Consider the following 11,605-nt stretch of genomic DNA (forward strand, 5'->3'; position numbering starts at 1 on the left):
GATAATTTTTGTTCCTTATTCTATCTTAAAGACATGTATGCTGCAGAACAGTTAATACCAGAAAAAAAAAAGGCCCCCTTATAGTAAACGAACATATAGAGGAAAAATATTCAAATATAAATATTAAATTCAAAAAAAAATGTTTTATACACATTCTGAAAATAACAAAAGAGAAAAACAGAGAATAGGCAATGTTATACTCAGCATCTTATTATGGGCAAAAGGGAATAAACCATACATAGACCTCAGGATGCACTGTTAGCTTAATTAAAATCTTAACTTCTAATAAAAATGCAACAGTCATTATAAGACCAGTTGCATTAACACAATCCAAATCAATACAAAAAAATGTCTCATTAATATTAATAGATTTAAAATTGTAATACAAGTGTCCTGGTTCCAGTTAGGATAGAGTTAATTTTCCTCATAGTAGCTGGTAGGGTGCTATGTTTTGGATTAGGATGAGAAGAGCGCTGATAACATGCTGATGTTTTAATTGTTGCAGAGCAGTGCTTACACTAAGCCAAGGACTTTTCAGCTTCTCGCTCTGTCCTGCCAGCGAGCAGGCTAGGGGTGCAGCAGGAGCTGGGAGGGGACAGACCCAGGACAGCTGACCCAAACTGGCCAAAGGGGTATTCCATACCATCTGACATCATGCTAAAAAATATATAGGGGTGGCTAGCCGGGGTGGGGCGCCGGCTGCTCGGGGATAGGCTGGGCATCGGTCAGCGGGTGGTGAGCAATTGCATTGTGCATCACTTGTTTCTTACGCATTATTATTATTAATACTATTATCATTATCACTATTATTATTATTGTTATTATTATATTCCTGTCTTAATAAACTGTCTTTATCTCAGCTCACAGGCTTCACTTTCCCGTTTCTCTCCCCCATCCCAGAGAGGGAGGGGGGTGGGTGAGCGAGCGGCTGTGTGGTGTTTAGCTGCCAGCTGGGTTAAACCACAACAGCAAGGAACATTAATATTATCAACTCTTTCTCTCTGGTGTTATGCTATGACAACCTAGGGATTTCATTCTGTATGTGGTATTCCCAGGGTTTAAAGCACAACAGGTCAGGCAATAGCCTTATACAAAGATTAATGTACGCAAGTAATAGAGAAAAAAACAGTATTTTCTCGGCCGAAATGCCTCTGTAAATGCATCTGTAAAATGTAAGAAAAAAAAAAAAAATCCCAAATCAAATCTAACAATTTAGGGAATCTTAATAAATAAATAAATAAATAAATAAGTACTGGCTATTGCAGGGTTGAACTACTGAACTCTAGCTTCTAAAGTAAAACTGGTATCTCAAATGAATTTATTTTTTCTTGGATACTGATCTAGAGTAAAATAAATTGTTCCTGAAGTATTTTATTTGTTTATTTTAATGATAGGGAAGAGGAAATAACATAAGGAGTTTCTTTGTATTGTTGTGTTTGTTTGTTTGTTTTCCTTCTTTGCCTTTATCTCCCTTACTCTCTTCTGGGAAATGCCTAAGATCTGGAGAGAAATCTTGAATTGTAAATTAGTAACTTCAGCAGAATTCTAAAATCAGATCCTAGTATAACTTTTTCTGAAATGTTACATGCAGTGATTATTAAAAAAAAAAAAAAAGCTTTTCATTTGTCACTACCTATTTACACATGATGCTGTGACACATAATTTATTGTATAGAAATGAAAGCTGCAAAGAATTAGCAAGCCAAGTACTCAGAGGCCAAAGAGTCATTTCCCTGGCAAGGGAGATCATGCAAGAATATATCCTTCTTCCCGTTCATGTTTCTATTTATTGTTTAATGGTTTTCCAGTTGAAGAACTGAATGATAAGTAGCTGGCTTGAATTTTACTAAGAGCTCTGTGACAGCAATGCTGAAAGATTCAGTGCTGTGTGACTGTAATCACAAAAAGATCTTCAGTGTTTGGACTGTCATAGAAATAATTATTGCTACAAGATTTTTTTTAAACCCACTATTATTAAGTCCACAGTTCTGAATTTTTACTAGAAAAAATATCACAAGACTGGACTTAGAATTTTGAGTTATGGCATTGAAACAAATTGGTAGGGGCTGTGCCTTTCTAGTTCCCTACTGCTTACATAGAAGTGGTCTGAATATTTTATATACACTTGCAAATTGCACTGATATAAATAGTCAATTCCAGTAGAGAGTTTAAGCCTTTTTTTTTTTTTTTCTTTTTTTCCCCTAGGTCCAATACTGTGATCTGAAATCCCCTAGTCATTTATTAACTATTCCAGGGATGCTTACTCTTGTATTTTCTCTTGTCACAATTAAACTGCTGCACATGTGCACAGTAGGTTTCTGATAGGTACAAAACTGCTTAGGACCTCTCATGCAGCTGAACCTGATCAGGGCCAAAATTATCAAAAGGATCCATTTCACAAAAATATCTAAGAGCTACCTCAAACAAAGGCTTTAAGATTTGCTTAGATTGGTGGTTGAAGCTAAAGGTAATTAATCTCCAGGCTGAGCATTCAAGACTTTTGACCTGGACTCCAGGTCAAAACCAAGACCAACTTGTCCTGAGTAGGGTGTCAAAGGAAGAGTCCTGTGCCCATATGTGTGTGCTCACAGCATGTATCCAGTGTCTTAGGGACTAACAATGAAGAATCTGTTTGCACAGAAGGAACAACTCAAGATACACTCTTCCAGTAAAAAAGAATCTGAATTACTTAGTCTCCATAGATATTACATGGAAATATTCAGTTTTGTTCTTGGAACTATCAGTATATTTGTGTTTTATCCAGTGACTGTCTCATTCAGAATGCATGGACTCGAGATTGACCCTCCCTACCCCTAAGGTGAGTAGCTGTAAAAAAAACATCTATCCATTTTTCTATTTTTCCTGCCCTCAGTGAATCTTGTTTTGTTTTGTTTGTCCCTGTGACAAGGCTACAAGAAGAGAGAGAAATAACAGCCTCAGATGGTTATCAATATATTCTGCAATATAATAGTTAAGAAGTGTTATTGTGAGGTTGAAAATGGAATTTTCAACTTTTCAAATAGCAACCTCATATCCAGGGTGAGTGAACTAAATACTGGAAATTAAGACTTACCTTAAAAGAAACATGAACTCTGTATTTAGGATAGCACTTGCAGCTGTGAAGGCCAATTAACTGAAGTCTGTGGTCTCAGGATGAGCCAACACAGAGTGTGAGAGTTCTTGCTTTCTAGCTGCCGGCAAGCTTTTGTTTTCAAAAAGCTTTGTATCACCTTTTGGAATCTCATCCTGAGGTGTCGTGTGCACTTCTTGCTCAATATTATATAAGAAGTCCATACACTTCCATAGGATCCTATATTTCATTTCAAGGGGCAAACATTAAAAAAGCTACAAGCTTGCAGTCTCAGGATATGTGTGCTTATCTTTTAATAGGTCTAGTCCAAAGTGATGTACTTCTTAGTGACAAGCAGTCTGTTGCTTATCCTTTTGTCCTTGGTCCAATCATAGGATTTTTTTTCTTCTATTCACGAGTCTTTTCAGGATGGTAAGGATAATTACACTGCAATTATTCCACGTAGGCAGAGACTAACATCCCTAATTATTGTTGTAGGGCCAGCTGGCAGAAGTAGAGCATGCGACCATTCTGGAGGAAGAGAGAAAAATAGTTTTCTGGGCCAAGCTCTCAGGTAAATGTGCTGTACTTTGTTAAGGTGTGCAGAGCTGTAGATGTTTTTGTTGTTGTTGTTGTTTTTTGTTGTTGTTTTCAACTTGATACTGTGTATAAAGTATGCTTAGAGTAAGGTTCTTTCCTATTTAGTGATATACAATAAACTACCTATTAATTTTCTTGAGGAAAGGAAAAAAATAAATTATATATATATATAAAAACTAAATCCATAGCTCTGTAAAATCCAAACAGAAATGATACAGTAAAAGAAAGAATTCAAATTTCCTGAATTTTTCTCTAGTTCTTTTTTTTTTTCTGTAATCTTACAGTAAAATTATTATTTTTCTATGAAAGCATGAATCAAAAATTTCTTTATCTCTATTATAGTATTGGATATCACTTGGTTATTTATTAGCACTGTTGGGGAAGAGCATCTATAATGCAATGAAATTATCATTTCATTACTCTTTAATCCTGTGTGTTTGTTCATGTGGGTGAATGCAATTTTCATTGAAGCTAGAGTTGAAATTTCTCTAAAACCAGTCTGTTATAATAGAAATGCAACGAATAGCAAATTAGCAGATAAAATAATATACTAAGTACTAACAAGATATTAATATGATACAGATATATCTTATTTTCCTTTCATATATTTCCAACCTGTTTTAGTCAAGTTTGATTATCAAGTCAATGCTATTACTCCACGGTACTATAAGTGGTGCAGTAGGTAGACTTTAGATAAAAACTAAGCACGAGTATACCGGTTTGGGCTGGGATAGAGTTTGTTTATTTATTTATTTATTTTTTATGGTTTAGTGGTGGACTTGGCAGTGCTAGGTTAAAGTTTGGATGTGATGATCTTAAAGGTCTTTTCCAACCTAAATGATTCTATGATTCTATTGTAGTTTTCATGGTAGTATGCTTTAGATTTGTGACCAAAACAGCGTTGATAACACACCAATGTTTTAGCTATTGCTGAACAGTGCTTACACAGAGTTATGGACTTTTCAGTTTCTCATGTCAGTGCACAAGAACCTGGGTACACAAGAATCTTGGAGGGGACATAGCCAGGACAGCTGAACCCAACTGCCCAAAGAGATATTCCGTACCAGATGATGACATGCTCAGTAATAAAAGCTGGAGGAACAGAGAAGGAAGGGTGGATGTTAAGAGTTCTGGTATTTTTCTTCCCAAGTAACTTTTACATGTGGTGAAACCCTGCTTTCTTGGAAATGGCTACACATCTCTTTGCTGATAGGAAGTCGTGAATGAATTCCTTATTTTGTTTTGCTTGTACACACAGCCTTTGCTTTATGCCTTCTGATTCTCTTCCCTCTCCCACTGCACATGGTAGTGAGCGAGCAGCTGAGTGGTGCTTAGTTGCCTACTAGGGTTAACTCAAAATAATAGGAAATAGTAAAATTTGGATATGTTTAAAATTCCATATTTCCAGGACAAAAGCTTCTGAATGTATAGAAAATGTGTCTATTCAGGGACAAAACCTCATATTCTCTTCCTGTTGTTATCTGATTGCATACGTTTTTTAAAAGAAATCAACAATAACTGTATTTCATGTAACCATATGACCAGAGGGTGTGCATTTATTATTATTATTATTACTTTTAATTTCCAGGAAATGTTCACATACAATGTACACAGCATATTGACAGTTCTGCATTCTGGTCCAGAGTGACTCCTGACTAAGAGGTGGGATAAGGCACTATCAATATATCCTAGTGAAACTGTGCCACCAGAGAGAACACAAAATTCATCTTGTTTAGATGAATATGAAGGACATACTAGTCAATCTTTGCCCAGAAAATAGACAGTAGAAAGTCTGCATTTTGATTTCTAAAGCACTCAACGTAAAATCCCCAATTGTTATAGTTAGTAGACTTATAGGGCAGTCGTTGTAATAAGTAGATCATGTATAAAGTCAAATACAACTATCCTTAAATCTTCAAACAGTATCTGAAAAAGACAGGAAATACAGATGAATTTTATGAGGACTTGATTCTCTTCATATATCTTGTTCATATATCTCAGATGCTTTGCATCTGAGAGAATTTATGCCCCAGAGACAGCTAGTGATACACCATTTAATTTTTGGATTTTAGCAGAGCTTAAGCACAAGATTATGGTCTGTCAAGCACAAGAAAAAGAGGTGAAAGCAGTTTTTTCTTGAATTTATGGAAAATGTATGTCTCTATCTAATGAATTTTAGTGCCTTTTGGGTCAGCAAACTCTGAACAGTTTATGTTTTTCAGTTCTCTTGTTTCTGTGTCCTAGTTTCAGCTGGGATAGAGTTAATTTTCTTCCTAGTAGCTGGTATGGTGCTGTGTTTTGGATTTCAGATGGAAATAATGTTGATAACACAATGATGTTTTAATTGTTGCAGAGTTGTGCTTACACAGAGCCAAGGACTTTTCAGCTCATCATGCTGCCCTGACAGCAAGGAGGCTGGGGGTACAGAAGAAGCTGGGAGAGGACAGAACCAGGACAGCTGACCCAAACTGGCCAAAAGGGTGTCATGCTGAACAATAAACCTGGGGGGATTTGGCCAGAGGACTGCTGTTGCTTGGGCTGTTTGGCTAGGCATTGGTCTAGCCAATGTGAACTAGACCAATGTGGTCTAGCTAGTGGTGAGCAACTGCATCACTTGCTTAGTGTATTCTTTTTGGTTTTGTTTTTATTTTTTTTATTCCTTTTCTTTCTTATTAAACTGTACGTAGCTCAACCCACAATTTTTATTTTATTTATTTATTTATTTAGTTTGTCCTGCATCACGCTGTGTGGTGCCACAAATAGCTGTGTGATGCTTAGCTGCCTCCCAGGCTACACCACTACCGTGTATTACACCTATTTTAAAAAAATAAATAATAAAAGGCGTACAAGAAGACATGAGCAGAGAAGGGGATATAGCACCAGAAGGATTGACTTAAGCAAGTCTTTTAACATTGCCTCACATAACATCCTCATGGACAAACTGAAAATGTATGGACCAGATAAGTGGAAAATAAGGCGGATTTAGAACTGGCTGAACTGCTAGGCTCTTAGAGTTACAATCAGCACCACAAAGTTCAGCTGGAGTCCAGTCTCCAATAGTGTGCTCCAGGGTTTAATATTGCCTGCAAAAATGTCTAACAGCTTCATTAATGACATGGATGATTGGACAGAGTGTACCCTCAGCAAGTTTGCAGACTATACAAAAATGGGAGGAGTTACTGACAAAACACGTGGTTGTTCTGCCTTTCAGAAAGACATCAACAGGGTGGACAATAATGTCATGAAATTCAAAAAAGGGGAAATAATTTGCACCTGGTCAGGAATAATGCCTTGCACGCATGTTCTGTTACACACCAAATCAACCTGGAACTATATGCCCTTACAGCCAAAGAAGGCCAATCGACTCTTGGGCTGCAGTAGGAGAAGCATTGCCAGAAGCTCAAGGGAGCTCACCTTTCTCTGTGCTCAGCACTGGTGAGGCATCTGAAGTGCTGAGTCCACTTCAGTGTTTCTCATTACAGGAGTGACAGGTAATGGAAGGCCACTATAAGTTTTTTCCTGGAGCCTTCTCTTCTCTAGGCTGAACAATGCCAACTCCCTAAGCCTCTTCATAAGAGAGATGCTCCAGCACTCCGGTTATCTTTGTGGCCCTACTCTGGACCTGCTCTGACAGGTCCATGTCCATCTTGTGCTGGGGGCCCCAGAGCTGAACACAGTACTCCAGGTGGGATCTCACGAGAGCAGAGTAGAGGGGGAGAATCACCTCCCTTGCCCAGCTCGTCATGCTTCTTTTGATGCAACCCAGGATATAGTTGGCTTTCTGGGCTGCAAGCACACATTTCTGGCTCATGTTGAGCTTCTCATCAACTAACACCCCCAGGTCCTTCTACTCAGGGTTGCTCTCAATTCATTCTCTGTCCAGCCTGTATTTAAGATTAGACTATTAAAGCCCCTCTGGATGGCATCCCTTCCCTCCAGAGTCTCAACCACACCACACAGCTTGGTGTCATCTGCTGACTTACTGAGGGGTGCCCTTGATTCTACTGTCCGTGTCACTGACTAAGGTGTTAAACAACATGAGTCCCAGTACTGATCCCTGGGGAACACCACTCCTTACTGATCTCCACTTGGTCATCGAGCCATTGACCACAACTCTTTGAGTATGACCACCCAGCCAATTCCTTACCAGACTCAAAACTCAGAGTGTAAAGATATTTTTTTTCATTATTAAAGAATGGCAGTCTCTACCTCTAAAGCTATGCTTTTATCAGATTTATTAAAAGTGATGTGCCATAAACTAAATGGTTAAATGAATATTTACAGTCACAAAGTACTGTAACACAGGTTATAGTGTATATCAAACACTATGTAACCTAAGTGCATTTTGATGGTTTGTTCTTGTACAGCAGAAATTGTTAGTACATATAATGGATTCATTTTTTTTTTCTGTACATAGTAGAAACTTGTTTAATGTGGCATGACAGCTGAGCTTTCCTGCAAGTTTGAAGAATGAGATACGCTCTTAATCCTTTGTCCCTCGCTTTGAACTGGTCCCAAATTCAACCTCTCTTCAGGAATAAGAACTAATGAACACGATGGTATGTTTTCAGTTTCCTGAGCAGCTGTCTGGTTCTCTTAAAATATCCCCAAAGCATTTACCACTTCCAGATCTTGCATCATTTCCTCTACTCTGGCAGGACTTTCTTTAAAACTTACCCCCTAAACACTACTTGGTAATGTTTCATGAGTTTTTCATTCACTCTTTGGCATGCAAAGACCTTAATTATATCCCCATGAACTTCTGGCATAGGTCCAGATGCTGAGAAAAGAAACAGCAGCAAGATCACTTAAACAACACCTCTAATACAGAAGTGGCAGTATGAAAAGTTCTAATTGGCTTTTGCCTAGTAATTCTCCATAAGGAAACTACAGTGAGATGAATTCTTTTCACCGTTATGGCATTGTAGCCCAAATGAGAAGTGGATGTTTCTAACGTTATTTGAATCATAGAGAGGGTGTTTACAGTATTCCCAACTTATGCATATGATGATAAAGTTAAATTTAGGTAAATAATTTAATCATTAGCTTTAAATATCTTCTGTTTAAAATCTTCGATAATACAAATATATTGACCTTATTAATATTTATAAATATGTAAAGGTGCAAGCTGGAACATAGGATTTTCCATTTAATATGAGAAGAAACATTTTCACGGTGAGGGTGACAGAACACCTGGGAACAGGCTGCCCAGGGGGATTGTGGAGTCTCCTTCTCTGAAGACTTTCAAAACCCGCCTGGACATGTTCCTGTGTGACCTGATCTAGGGGTTCCTGCTCTGGCAGGGGGATTGGGCTAGATGATATTTCAAGATCCCTTACAATCCCTAACATTCTGTGATTCTGTGATTCTGTGATATATTCTACTCATATATAAAAACGAATTAATTTAAGTACTCCTGTATGTATTTATACAGAAAGCAAAAGAGCTTGTGATACTCCAGATTATGTTATATATATATATATATATATATATGTTGTGCACAAGGCATTCTGCTCTGACAATTTATGTAAGAAACTTGTATGTTTCACAAGACTGTGTTTTCATTTTTGGTTTTAATATCCTTGCTTTCTCTACCTCACATATGGGGAATAACTAGCTGCTCCAACTTGTCCAACTGCAATAAAGCAAGGTGACATTTTGTCACCTGAATTATGTTTATGACCCACAAGTAAAGAATATGTCAGATCAACTCCAATTCTTCCAGGAAGAAGGAAAACTATGGGTGAGAGACATTTGAACAAACCTATGTGTTGCTGAAGGGTAGTCCAGGTACTGATCTCTGTCTATAATGGGGATATGGTTATTGTTTTCTGTAGTAACTATAAGCAGTGTGGAGACTAGCACGTCAGCAACGCTTGGTATGGGGGAAGGGGATCACTCTCAAAAGCACAAAAGGAGCCAGAGTTACTCTGCCTTTGGTTCATGTCTTTGTGTTGTCAGGACAGAAGGGGTGATAGATGTAAGGTATCTTTCAGAAGTAGCATGGAGATTTGGTCCTAATAATCAAACAACTTCAAACCTTTAAGTGAAAATTTTGAGCAGCCAGACCAAGGAGAAGTCTGCAAATATAAACATTATTTTAACATAGTTACAAAACGGCAGAGATCTTTTCTTTCACCAAGCCAGAAACAGCGTGTGTTTATAAATCTCTTACCACCTCTACTTACTGTGCAACATGAAGTGCTCCATGAGGCATTGGTGTTTCAGGCTGGGTATTTAGAAAAGATTTTAAACTTCAAAGCTTTGTCCTTTTAAAGTGCAAAAATATAACACTACAAGCAAAATTATGTTGGTAGGATTTGTTTGATCAAATGTAGTGCTAATCAACCACAATCCCCCAGCAATCGACAAGGAGAAATAGGCACTTGTGGGATAATATGGCTGCCAAAATAGAGGTTGCTGGAGTGATTTAAAGTTCTCAACATTTCCCACCCATCCTCAAACTTTACTTCTGAAGCATATGGCTCTCCCATATGTTCCCTCTATTAGCTTAATAATACGTAGCCCTGTCGAGATGTGACTGATACCATAAGATACTTCTAATGGCACTGAACACCTATGCAGGGGCAATCAGACAAGATCAAAGTGCCTAAAAATGTCTATATTTAGATGACTCAGTCATGTTAGTTCACACCAAATGATGTCAGTTCCCACTCATTGACAAGACCAGCCAACTGAGAGGATACCTTCAGTTCATTCACCAGTTGGTCCTTCAAAGAGGTGGACAAGGGAGCCCTTACAGAAGCTATGTCTTTCTTATCAACAAGTACAGGATACGTCAGATCAACTCCACATCTGCTAGGAAGAAGAAAAGCTATGGGTGAGTGACATTTGACCAGATCTATGCGTTGCTGTAGAATCCAGGTACTGATCTTTGGTGAGGTCAGGCTGGAACTTTCTTTTAGAATACTTTCTTCTCTCCTCTTCCCTACCTCATTAGTCACTCTTTGTAAAATAAATAAATAAATAAATAAATTTGAATGTGCTATGCAGACCTAACTTCTCCTTTCCAGCTAGTGCTTTCCTTGTGTGTGTCACAGAGGGGAGAGATCCTCACTTCCCATTCCCCTTTGCTTCTTATGGTCTTCCGAACAGCTTGTCTCCTTTATTTTGTCACTGAACCAGGTTCAGGCTATGTAACCCAGTGTTTGTTTCAAGTTCATACATTCATCACTTTGTCTCTGCTGAATCTGACCTAGATTTTTTTGGGCATCTCCAAAATCCTTCCTACTTTTTCTGTAATTGCAACTTATTTATAACTTATAGGGATTATAACTTCTGATGAGCTGTGAGAACTTTCAAAATTTTCCAGCTATGGTCAAATGGCAATGGCCATTTCTCTGGACAGAAACTGAGGTCAAAAGATTTGAGAGTTAATTCTCTGCAGTTTCCTAGTATTAACATGCACCATCAGGTAGGTTTTAGAAAATTTCATAGAGAACTGCCTGCAATTCAGCCATGTTTTCCTTGTGGCAGCACACTCTCACACTCACCTGGTAAAGACCTGGAGGGTGCATTGGCTGAGGCAGAGCCAGGCAATTGGCAGCGTGGCCTTGCTGATCATCTCTAGTGAAAAGTTCAGCACTGCAGCAAAATCCAGCTAGGCACTACATGTTATCTGTGGTTATATGTTAGGTTGCTGACAAGTGGCCATAGAGCAGATGTTATAAGGGCTTTTCAGGATGTTATGCTTGTACAATGGATAGAAGTTGCTCTGTTGACTGGACATTAAAATTCCACTGTAATAATCCTCAAAAACTATTGTTGCCACAAATATTAAGAATTTGCAACATTAGCTTCTTTCAAAGTGAATACAGCTCCACAGAGCCAAGAAAATGAACCATGTTTTCACATCTTCCTTAAGTCTTCCATTTTGGGGGATAAAAGTAAATTCTCCCAGAAACTTCTCTTCTCC

General features: G+C 38.1%; 1 long non-coding RNA gene across 1 annotated transcript; it reads left to right on the top strand.

Moving 5' to 3' along the window:
- Positions 1–1,914: 1,914 nt before the first annotated feature.
- On the top strand, positions 1,915–7,673 carry LOC310886840. The gene is made up of 4 exons (XR_014575494.1): positions 1,915–3,169; positions 3,568–3,643; positions 5,258–5,331; positions 6,023–7,673. It is a non-coding gene; the product is annotated as an uncharacterized lncRNA (long non-coding RNA).
- The last annotated feature ends 3,932 nt before the right edge of the window (positions 7,674–11,605 follow it).

Source organism: Anser anser, assembly GCF_964211835.1.
Source record: "Anser anser genome assembly, chromosome: 1".
NCBI lineage: Eukaryota > Metazoa > Chordata > Aves > Anseriformes > Anatidae > Anser > Anser anser.